The sequence below is a fragment of the Phyllostomus discolor genome, chromosome 4, assembly GCF_004126475.2.
Source record: "Phyllostomus discolor isolate MPI-MPIP mPhyDis1 chromosome 4, mPhyDis1.pri.v3, whole genome shotgun sequence".
NCBI classification, from domain to species: domain Eukaryota; kingdom Metazoa; phylum Chordata; class Mammalia; order Chiroptera; family Phyllostomidae; genus Phyllostomus; species Phyllostomus discolor.
In genome coordinates this window covers 91,427,238-91,438,177 of record NC_040906.2, presented here as the reverse complement: position 1 = coordinate 91,438,177, position 10,940 = coordinate 91,427,238, and the positions used below count along the sequence as shown (strand labels likewise).

The 10,940-nt window shown below is 38.4% G+C and overlaps 1 pseudogene; it reads left to right on the top strand.

The window, feature by feature from the left end:
• Positions 1-3,254: 3,254 nt before the first annotated feature.
• Positions 3,255-5,131, top strand: LOC114514346 (annotated as a pseudogene).
• The last annotated feature ends 5,809 nt before the right edge of the window (positions 5,132-10,940 follow it).

The following is a 10,940-nucleotide window of genomic DNA, read 5'->3' as shown; positions in this document are numbered from 1 at the left end:
GTATGAAAGTCAGATACATACAATACAAAACAAGAAAAATACATTCTCATAAATACAGGTGCAATAATCTTTGACAATGTATTGGCAAATAAAATTCAGCAAAACATTAAAATATTTATATGCCATGGTCAAGTTGGCTTTGTTCCAGGGATTCAAGATTCATTCAATATTTAAAATCATCAGTCATTCACCATATTGACAAGCCAAAGAAGAAAATCACATGATCATATTAATTGACTCAGAAAAGCATTTGACAAAAATTCAACCTCCATTCATGACAAAACTCTTAGAAAAGGAGAAATAAAGCCTTCCTAAACATGATTAAGAACATATATATTTCTTATGTGAATGTTTATGCAAATATGGATTTATAAACTATATAGAAGACAAAAAATCGCAGTAAAAACAACTGCAGCTATTTTGAAATATTCCTACCTGACATTTGTCTTATATCCTTTTTATTTTTATTTTTAAACTAAAATTTTGGCATTATAGTCTCCTGCATATATTTAAAAAAAAACTATAACTAACATTATGCTTAGTCATGAAAGACTCTCTACTTGTCCCCTAATATGAAGAATAGGATAATTGTGTCAGCTCTCACCATTCTTATTCAAAATAGTGCTGGGAGTTTTAGGCAGGACAGTGGGGCAAGAAAAGGAAATAAAAGCATACAAATTAGAAAGAGATGACATGATTGTCTGTACAGAAAATTGTAGGAGACTATTCTACATGGCGTGGGCCCAGCTCCTGGTGGAAAGCAAGGTCTGATGTAACAGGGTGCAGCCAAGAGGGGGACCTCAAATAGGGATTTGGAATGGGGCCCAGAACTCAGGATGTCCAGGAAATATTAGAAAGACATACAAGATGTCCTCACCCCTTCCCTGCTTCAGGTGTGAGTTGGGGGAAGGGGCAAATGGAGCAGGGCCATTGAGAACTGTTTTGCATAGCAACAGCTTTGCAGCTAACCTCTGGTATGGTCATTTAACGTACCTATAACCTTTATCTGGTTGCATAGATATATTAAATAGCTGTGGCCATGCTCTGAGCCAGGGGGATGGAAGTAAATTCCCCCCAAGATGTAACTGGGAGGCAACTCCCCCTATTTACAGCACCTGCGTGAGGGCTTGGAGATTTTTGGCTCCATACCATGGGGCCACACCTGCCCAGACTCACTATGGCAGCCCAGTAAAGCTGGAAGGATATGGGAGTGCTGGCAAGTGTAGCTGATTGTGGAAGGAATCGGAAATGGAGCTGCAGAGGAAGATTGGTGCAGGGATTTAAAATGGAGACTCGGCATTTATTGGGGAGAGAACCACTCGGATTTGGGGTGCTCCCTTTGGTCACGGGGCCTGGGAAGCAGGAGAGACTTTGCCTGATAGAAGGGTGAAAGAACTCTTGCCAGTAGGCCATGAGAAGGTGTCACATGGCTTTGGATTAATTGGAGATCCTGCCTGGATGGTGACACAGCTGATGGTGCCAGTGGCCTGAAACACGGGTGTTTGCTTCTTTTCTGGAGTTATGGTACCCCGAAGTAGGTCAAGGGGAGAAGGAAGCATTGTGGGCATCTGTGGGTATCCTAAAGGACTTTCATATTTTAATGATACATTAGGTCAGTACTTTAAGTCTCTATAGCATTAAATAAACATTTCCTTTCCTTTTCACAAATCTCTGGCATTGAGAGATGTCTCTCCTATAAGGCAGGGACAATCGAGCCCAGTAGGAGGTCCTTTCGATAGTAGTATATCACCCTTGGCCCCCTTGTGTTCAGTAACAGTTTTTGGCATCCCTGGGTGGGCCAATAATTGCTTCCACCCACCCGGCCTTGTTCTGTAACACCGAGGCACAGGACCCACACCTATGGATAGGTTCTCCCATGGGGAATCAGGCCTGCAATGTTCCTAGGCCGCTTTGAGTCTTGCTTTTGCTAAAAAACTCCCTCACCCTGACTGCAGCAAATATTTACTGAAAAGTAACTTCCTAAAACCCATGCTAAAGCTTCCAAGGACAAGTGTAACTGGCTCAACCACTTTTGCCTTTTCATTTGCAAATATCCCTCTTCTGTGATGTGATTAGCAACATTGGCTCCTTTGTTTTCTGTAAAAGGTAACCACCTAAAGCCAATCTGTGCATAGTAAATGAGGACCATCAAGTAATGTGCCCAGAATAGAAATAAAGGCCTGTCATGGCAGTGGCTGTGGCTTTTGCTCCCTTTGAGAGAGATGCCACCTGCCCTTTTTTTCCACAGGACTCAACAGTCCATGTGAATGTCTCTGCCCCATCCACAATGTGATGGGCCCCATGAGCCCGGGTCTGCATCAGAAAATCCCAAGGGGTATAAAACAAAAAATCCCCTAGAATTAACAAGTTCATCAAGGACACAGGATACAAGATAAACTGACAAAAATCATTTGCATTTCTATATTAACAACAAAGTTGTGGAAACAAATTAAAAATACCATATGATCTCACCGATAAGTGGAACCTAATCAACAAAACAAAGAAGCAAGCAAAATATAACCAGAGACATTGAAATTAAGAACAAACTGACAGTAACCAAAGGGGAGGTAGGATGGGATAATGGGGGGAAAAGGGGGAAGGGTTGTCAGGAACATGTATAAAGGACACTTGAACAAAACCAAAGAGGGGTAGGATCAAGGTGGGGAGTTGGGATGGCTAGGGTAGTGGGGAACGGTGGGGGGCAAAATGAGACAACTATACTTAAACAACAATAAAAATGTGAAAAAAAATAAATACATAAAAATATACCATTTACAATCATTCTAAAAAATAAAATACTTAGGCATAAATCTAATAAAATATGCACATAACTTGTATTTTGAAAACTATACAATGGAAGTAAAAAATTAAAGAAATTCTAAACAAATGGGGAAACATACTATATTCATGAGCTGGAAGTCTCAACATATTTAAGGAGTCAATTCTCCCCAAATTATCAGTTTATAGCTTTGATGCAATTCCTATTAAATCCTAGTGAGGGTTTTTTTGTAGATATAGTAAAAATTATTCTAAAAGTAATGTGGAAAAGTATAGGAACTAGAAAATTAAAGACAATTTTGAAAAAAGAATAAGAAGAAATTAGTCTACCTACTTTCAAGATTTATTATATAGCTACAGACAGTGTGCTACTAGTAGATGAATAAACACAGATCAATGAAACAAAATAAAGAACTGAAATAGTCCAGACTGCAGCTTCATCAAGTCTTGACTTCTTGCCTTCCTCTGTGAACAACATGAGCTTCTGCACAGATTTCAGCTTCTCTACAAGCTACTGGTGCCTGGGCTTTGTGCAGTCACCCAGCTACCGGGTTTGGCTGGCCAGCAGCTTGGCTAGCATCTACGAAGGTGCCAGATGCTCAGGATCCTGGATCTTGGTGTCTTGTTCCACCAGAGTGCAGGGCAGTTGAGGATCTGGGGGCCTGGGGGCCTAGATGGCCTAGAGTATTGTGGCATAGGGGGTATTCAGGGTAAGGAGACTATGCAATGCCTGAATGACTACCTGGCCTCCTACCTGGAGAGGGTGAAAAGCCTGGAGGCTGATAATCAGAGACTGGAGATCAAAATCTGGGAACACTTAGAGAAGGGACACCAGGTCAGAGACTGGGGGCATTATTTCAAGACCATCCAGGACATGAGGGCTCAGATCTTTGCAAATTCTGTGGACAATGCCTGTCTTGCTGCTGATGACTTCAGAGTCAAGTATGATATGGAGCTGGCCATGCACAAGGCTGTGGAGAATGACATCAATGGGCTCCAAAAGGTCATTGATAACACCAATATCACTTGGCTGCAGCTGCAGACAGAGATCGAAGCTCTCAAAGAGGAGATGCTCTTCATGAAGAAGAACCACAAGGAGGAAGTAAATGGTCTACAAAACCAGATTGCCAATTCTAGGTTGACTGTGGAGTTGGATGCCCCCAAATCTCAGGACCTTGGTAAAATCATGACAGACATCCAGGTGCAGTATGATAAGCTCGCTTGGAAGAACTGAGAGAAGCTAGACAAGTACGGGTACCATCAGACTGAAGAGAGCACCACATAGTCACCCCTCAGACCACTAAGATAGGTGCTGCTGAGACGATACTCACAGAAATGAGATGTACGGTCCAGTCATTGGAGATTGACCTGGACTCAATGAGAAATCTAAAGGTTGGTTTGGAGAACAGACTGAGGGGTGGAGATGCGCTATGCCATGCATACAGAACAACTCAATGGGATCCTGCTGCACCTGGAGTGAGAGCTGGCCCAGACCCAGGCAGAGGGGCAATGCTAGGCCCAAGAGTACGAGGCCCAACTGAACATCAAGGTGAAGCTGGAGACTGAGATTGCCACCTCCTGCAGCCTACTGGAAGAAGGGAGGACTTCAGTCTTGTTGATGCCCTGGACAAAAGCCACTCCTTACAAACCATCCAAAAGACCACGACCTGCAGATTTGTGGATGGCAAAGTGGTGTCTGAGGTCAATGATACCAAAGTTATGAGGCATTAAAGGCAGCAGAAGTGGGGCACTCCTTGGCAGGGCAGGAGGCCAATAGAAAGTTCAGAGCTTATTGAAGAACATTAAAAAAAAAAAGAAAAGAACTGAAATAGTCCCAGACAAATATGCTCAACTGATATTGGAGAAAAGTAAAAAAGCAATTCAACAGAGGAAGGACAGCCATCTCAACAAACAGTGCTAGGACAATTGACAGAAAATGAACCAGGTCTCATACCTTCTACAAAAATTAACAGAAAATTGATCATGAACTTAAATGCAAAACATAAATTATAAAACTTTTATTTAAAAAACTGTACTTGAACAGCAATTAAAATAAAATAAGATTTAAAAGATAATAATAATAAAGGTCATTTAGGCTAAAGGGAAATAATATCAGAAGAACCCTGGTATTTGGAAGAAAGTGTACTGTAAAAAAGAACTAATTAGGTAAATTTAAAAAAAAAATTTAAAAGCCATTAATTGTATGTACATTGTCTGTATGTGTGTATATTTCCTTAAAAGATAACTGACTAACTCATTAAAGTAAAAATAAAATGAAAAAAAGCAGGATAGAATTGTGTGATTCTAAGACTAAGTAAAGGATTCTTAGAGTTAACACCAAAAGCATAATACCTAAGAGAAAAAAAATGGATAAATTGTACTTCATTAAAATTAAGAAAAAAAACAACTTGTGTGTAAAGATCCTATTATGAGGATGAAAAAAAAAAGCAACAGAGTATAAGAAAATATTTGCAAACTATATATCTAACAAATGACTAGTATGTAGAATATATGAAGGACTCATAAAACTCAGCAATAAAAACCTAAACAATCCAATTGGAAAGTGGGTACAAGATTTGAAAAGACTTCTCACATCTCCATACCTATCAGAATGGCCCAAATCTAAAACATTAACAACACCAAATGCTGGTGAAGATGTGAAGCAACAGGCACTCTCATTCATTGCAGGTGGGAATACAAAATGATACAGCCACTTTGGAAGACAATTTGGCAGTTTGTTATAAAACTAAATATAGCCTTACATATGATCCAGCAATCAAGCTCCTTGGTACTTACCCAAATGAGCTGAAGATTTATTTCACAAAGAAATGTGTGCACATATGTTTGTAACAGCTTTATTCATAATTGCCCAAATTTGGAAGCTACCAATATGTCTTTCAGTAGGTGAATGGATGAATAATCTGTGGTATATCCAGACAACAGAATGTTATTCAATGTTTAAATAAAAGAGTTATTAAGCCATGAAAAGACATTGAAGAACTCTAAAGGCACATTGCTAAGTGAAAGGAGCCAATATGAAAGAGCTACATACTCTATGATTCCAACTATATGACTTCTGGAAAAGGCAAAACTCTGGAAACAGTAAAAAAGATCAGTAGTTTCCAGGGCTGAAGGAGGGAGGAATTGGAGTAGGCAGGGAGCACAAAGACTTTGTAAGGCAATGAGACTACTCTGTATAATAATATAATGGTGGATATTTGTCAAAACACACAGAATGTGCAATGTCTAGAGTGAACTATAGGATTTGGGTATAAACTATGTAATTTAAATTATGGGCTTGGGGTGATGGTGTGTCCATACATGTTCACAGATTAAAACAAATGTTCCACTTTGATGCAGGATGTTGATAGGGGTAAGGCTGTGCATATTAAGGGAGGTGGGGGCAGGAGGTATATGAGAACTCTCTGCAATTTCTTCTTAATTTTCTGTGAACTTTAAACTGCTTTAAATGTCCCTGGCTGGTGTGGCTCAGGGGATAGTGTGCTTGCCTGTGAACCAAAGGGTCACTGGGTTGATGCCTAGTCAGGGCACAAGCCTGTGTTACAGGACAGGTCCCCAGTAAGGGGCACATGAGAGGCAACCACACACTAATGTTTATCTCCTTTTTCTCCTTCCCCCCTCTCTAAAAATAAATAAAATCTTTAAAAAAACTATTTTAAAAGTAAAGTGTATGTATGTATGTATGTGTTCATTTATAATTTAATCTTTATTATATTTTTCCATTACCATTCAGTCCTCATATTCTCCCCTTGCCTCCCCCCAGCAACCACCACACTATTGTCCCTGTCCATGAAAAGTAAAGTCTATTTAGATTAGCCACTAGAGAATGTAAGTTAAAACTACAATGACATATCACTACACTCCTCTCAGAACAGTTGAAATAAAGATGAATGACAACATCCAGTTCTGGCAATTATATGGAGAAAATGGATGTTTCATACATTGCTGGTGGGAATGTAAAATGGAAAGCAGTTTGGCAGTTCTTAAAAAAACTAAACATGAAGCTATTGGACAGCTCTGGGCATTTATCCCAGAGAAATTAAGACCTACATGTTCACACAAAACCCTGTAGAGGAACAATGATAGTGGTTTTACTTGTAATAGCCCCAAAGTGGATGCAACCTGGCCGTTCTTCATTGGGTGAATGATTAAACAAATTGTGGTACATCTGTGCCATAAAATACTATTCAGCAATAAAAAGGAACAAACTGTTCATATATACAGCAACCTGGATAGATGTCCAGAGATTAAACTAAGGGAAAAAACAATCCTAAGAGGTTTTCTACTGTATAGTTTGATTTACATAACATTTTTGAAATGACAAATATTTAAAAATGCAGAAAGAGATTAGTGACTGCCAAAGGTTAAGGGGCAGAAACTGAGAGAGAGAGGTAGTAGGTGTGGCTATAAAAGGGCATCTTGAAACATCCCTGTGGTGTTGGAAAGTTTCTTTGTCTTGTGACATTTGTCTATAGTTTTGCAAGATGTCACCATTGTGGGAAAGTGGGTGAGGATATATGGGCTCTCTCTGTATTATTCTTATAACTGCTTGTGAATCTACAATAAGCTCAAAATAAAATGCTTAATTTAAAATACAATTTGATAGGTTAAAAAGACTGCAGATTATTGCATACTAAGAATATATTACAATTTATTCAGCCAATTTTTACTGTCTTATGTTTAGGTTATTACAATTTTCTTATTTTGGAAAGAATTGGTATGAATACTTTTGTAACTAAATTTTGGCACATATCCTTACTCATTTTCTTATACTATATCTCTAGAAATGTAATTGCTGTTCAAGGGTTATATATTTTTCTCACACTTTCAGGATTCCTTCACATCCAAAATATAGGAAGATTCGATATTTAGAGGCATTGAAGTTATGTGAGCATTTAAGATGTGAACAGAAAGAAAATTTTAAAAAGATGCCAGTCCCCTCTGTACTTATTTTGAGCAATTAAGACATAGGAGATTGCTAATGCAGTAAGTACAATAAGCACATTTTAATGACTTTTGATAACACATTTCAAAATTTTTTCATTTGAAAAATGTGGATACTATAATCTACCTTCTAGCAATGTTGTGAGAATTTAACACACAGAAAGTACTTGGAAGAGTACTGGCCGATGCAGACACCAGCCCGCAGTGTCCTCAGTGTTATGGATGAGATGAGACATTCACATGAACTACCAAGTCCTGTGGAGGAAAAGGGATGGCATGGCTACTCTCTCAAGGGGAGAGCACCCCGGCCCTTGCCTTGACAGGCTTCTATTGGCTTTCAATTTGCAGAGGAATACAGGTAAAGCTCATTAATCATTGTCAGGCAGTAAGGATCAAACAATAGATAGCATACAAAGAACTATGAGGGCTTATTCCGAGTCAGGGTCTGTTAGCTAAAGGGCTACAAAACTTTGGGAAACAAACTCTTTTCCTGCTCAGACCCTTATCATTTAATTGAGAGCATTCTTAGCAAAGCAGGTTTCACAGGATTTTATATATTCTTTCTGAGGCCTGATCACCTGGGGAACCCGCCCTTTCCAGCACAGGGCTGCAGCACCCTCTGTCATTGTTTCAGGCTGAAGTCAGGCAGGGGAAGTAAGGCAGCCAAGAAATTAGGAGACTTCTTGCAGACAGAAAGAGGACTCAGGCTATGTCAAAGCCAAGGGGCAAGGGTCCATCACCCCCTTTTGCTATAGCTCCTCAAGTCCTTCCCTGGGGGATCCCCATGATCATGCCTGTCTTAGTTTGTTCCTCCCTTGAGGAATCTTACCCGTCAGTGGCTGACTGATCAAGCACTAGGGGCCAGGCAGGGTGAAGTAAAAGGAGCAGAAGCAGTGCTCCTGCCAGGGGGATAAACTTTGTCTCCTTAGTGGCTTGTGGTCGGAAGGTTACTCACTTAGCCTTAGCTATGGGGGATTACAGCTTCTGAAACCAAGTAGGGTGGTTCCCAACAACTGGCCACATAAAAAGTCTTGATAAACGTTAGTTGCCTTTGTGATTATGGTTCTGACTGGGTCCAGAAATGACACAGTGATTTCTACCAGCTTGTAGGGGGAAGCCCATTGCCTCGCATCCTTGCCAACACCAGTCATTATCAACTATTTCCATCTTTGCCATGTTTCAATATTATTTAATTTGCATTTCTTAGATTATTAATGGGTGGAAACATACTTTTCATATATTTATTGACCATTTATAGATATTCTTTTGTATCTTGTCTGTTTATATTCCTTGCCCATTTTTCAATTAGGATATCTCTTTGTTGCTTTGAAGGAATTTTTACATGGTAATGTCAGTAACTCTCTCATATGTGGTGAAAATATTATTATCTTGTTTGGCTTTTAACTCTTTAAATTATGTTTCTTGATACAAAAAGTTTTAAAAGCTTAGAAAGTCATGTTCACCAAAATTTCTTTATGGATTTTCTATTGATGATATGTCTGTAAAAACCTTCCTGATAAAAAAATTGTACTATCCCCTTTATTTTTCATATTTTATGTTCTTTAATTTTTATTGAATCCTAGGTATAAAAAAGTGCTTGATCAAGATACTCTCTTCATTGATTCAAGCTTGGTCCTCTTATATGCATTCATTCCTTTGATTTTAAGAATGTAATGAGTATCCCATAACCAGGATCTTGAAATAATTTATATTCTTCTATGTGATCTGCCCTCACCCTATCTCCTTCCTCTTCTTGAGAAAACCATTCAGAAGTCAGTATTTATCATTTTTATTTGTATAATTTCATCTTATCTATATGCCTTCCAAAGTATACATTGTATTTAAGTTGTTCTTACTCATAAAAAGAGTATCATGCTGCAGGTAATCTTCTGACACTATTTTCCCCCCATTTAAAATTATGTTGTTGCTCAGCCTAATCATTATGCCTGTGTCTAATTGACTTTATTTTGACTGCTCTATAGACTTCATTGTGTCCATATACCTCTGTACTTTTCTGTATGCTCTCATTTATGGACATTTAGGTCACTATTATGCTTAGCATTGGTCTAAATACACATACACATATTTTTCATACATACAGGTGAAAAGGTTTCTGTTCAGTGTACATCCAGGAGTAAAATTGCTGGTTATCAATCTTTTCCTTCCAGAAGCATTGTTTAAGAGGTCCTGTGGGGCCATATCCTCCCCAATGCTTGGTGTTGCTAGAATTTTATTTATTTATTTTTGCCAATTGAATAGTGTTATAGTATATGTAAAATAGTACCATTATGGGAATTGGACAGAAAATGATATTTTATGATGTCCTTACTTTTCATGTCCCTAGTTTCTTCTTGTATTTATTGGCTTAGTGCATTTTCTCTTCTGTAAAATGCCTATTTGTATCTTCTGCTCATTTTCATTTTACATTTTAATCTATACATGTATATCTTTAGCAATATGACATTTATTTTTGGTTAAGGTGTATATTAACTTACATTTTTGACAAATGGATAGCATGTTTTTCCAACAACTATTGTATTTTGAAATGTTCCTCAAGAAAGCTTATAGTTTTTGCCATATACTTCTTTCACAATCTTCCTAAATTTGTAATAAAGATCTTAGATTATGCTGATGGCAAGTAATTATTTGTCTTTTTTAATGGGGTTTTCTTAGCAGCACACACATAACCATGGAGCCTTGTCTGGGTAGCTGCCTTAAACACAGTTCTGCTGGAAAGCCCTGCTAATCCAGGTGAAGACATTTGACCTGCTGTGCAACAGGCCCACAACAGCCAGCATAACTGTTTCAGCTTTGCAGACCTGGCACATATCAGGGGCTCGGTCAATGCTTATCAGTTAATATGAGATGAATAATTTGGCTAATTATTTCACTAATCTTACTCAATTGCACACCTTTCTTTCTATGAGCTCAGTTAGGCAGACAAAACATTGAGCCCTTCTTTCCTGGAACACGGTCTTAATTTTCCACACACTCTTTAAATAGCACATCACCAAGTTAATTTTCTCCTTGGAAAAGAGACCTTCACATAAGAAAACAGATGTAATACTCACATATATATTTGCATAATATTGCACAGAATTTCTATTTAGAAATATCTAGTTTGGCTTTGACAGAAAAGTATCAACCTTTGGATGTTATGGTCCTCATTACCAGGCAAGAAAGCCACAAAAAATGCT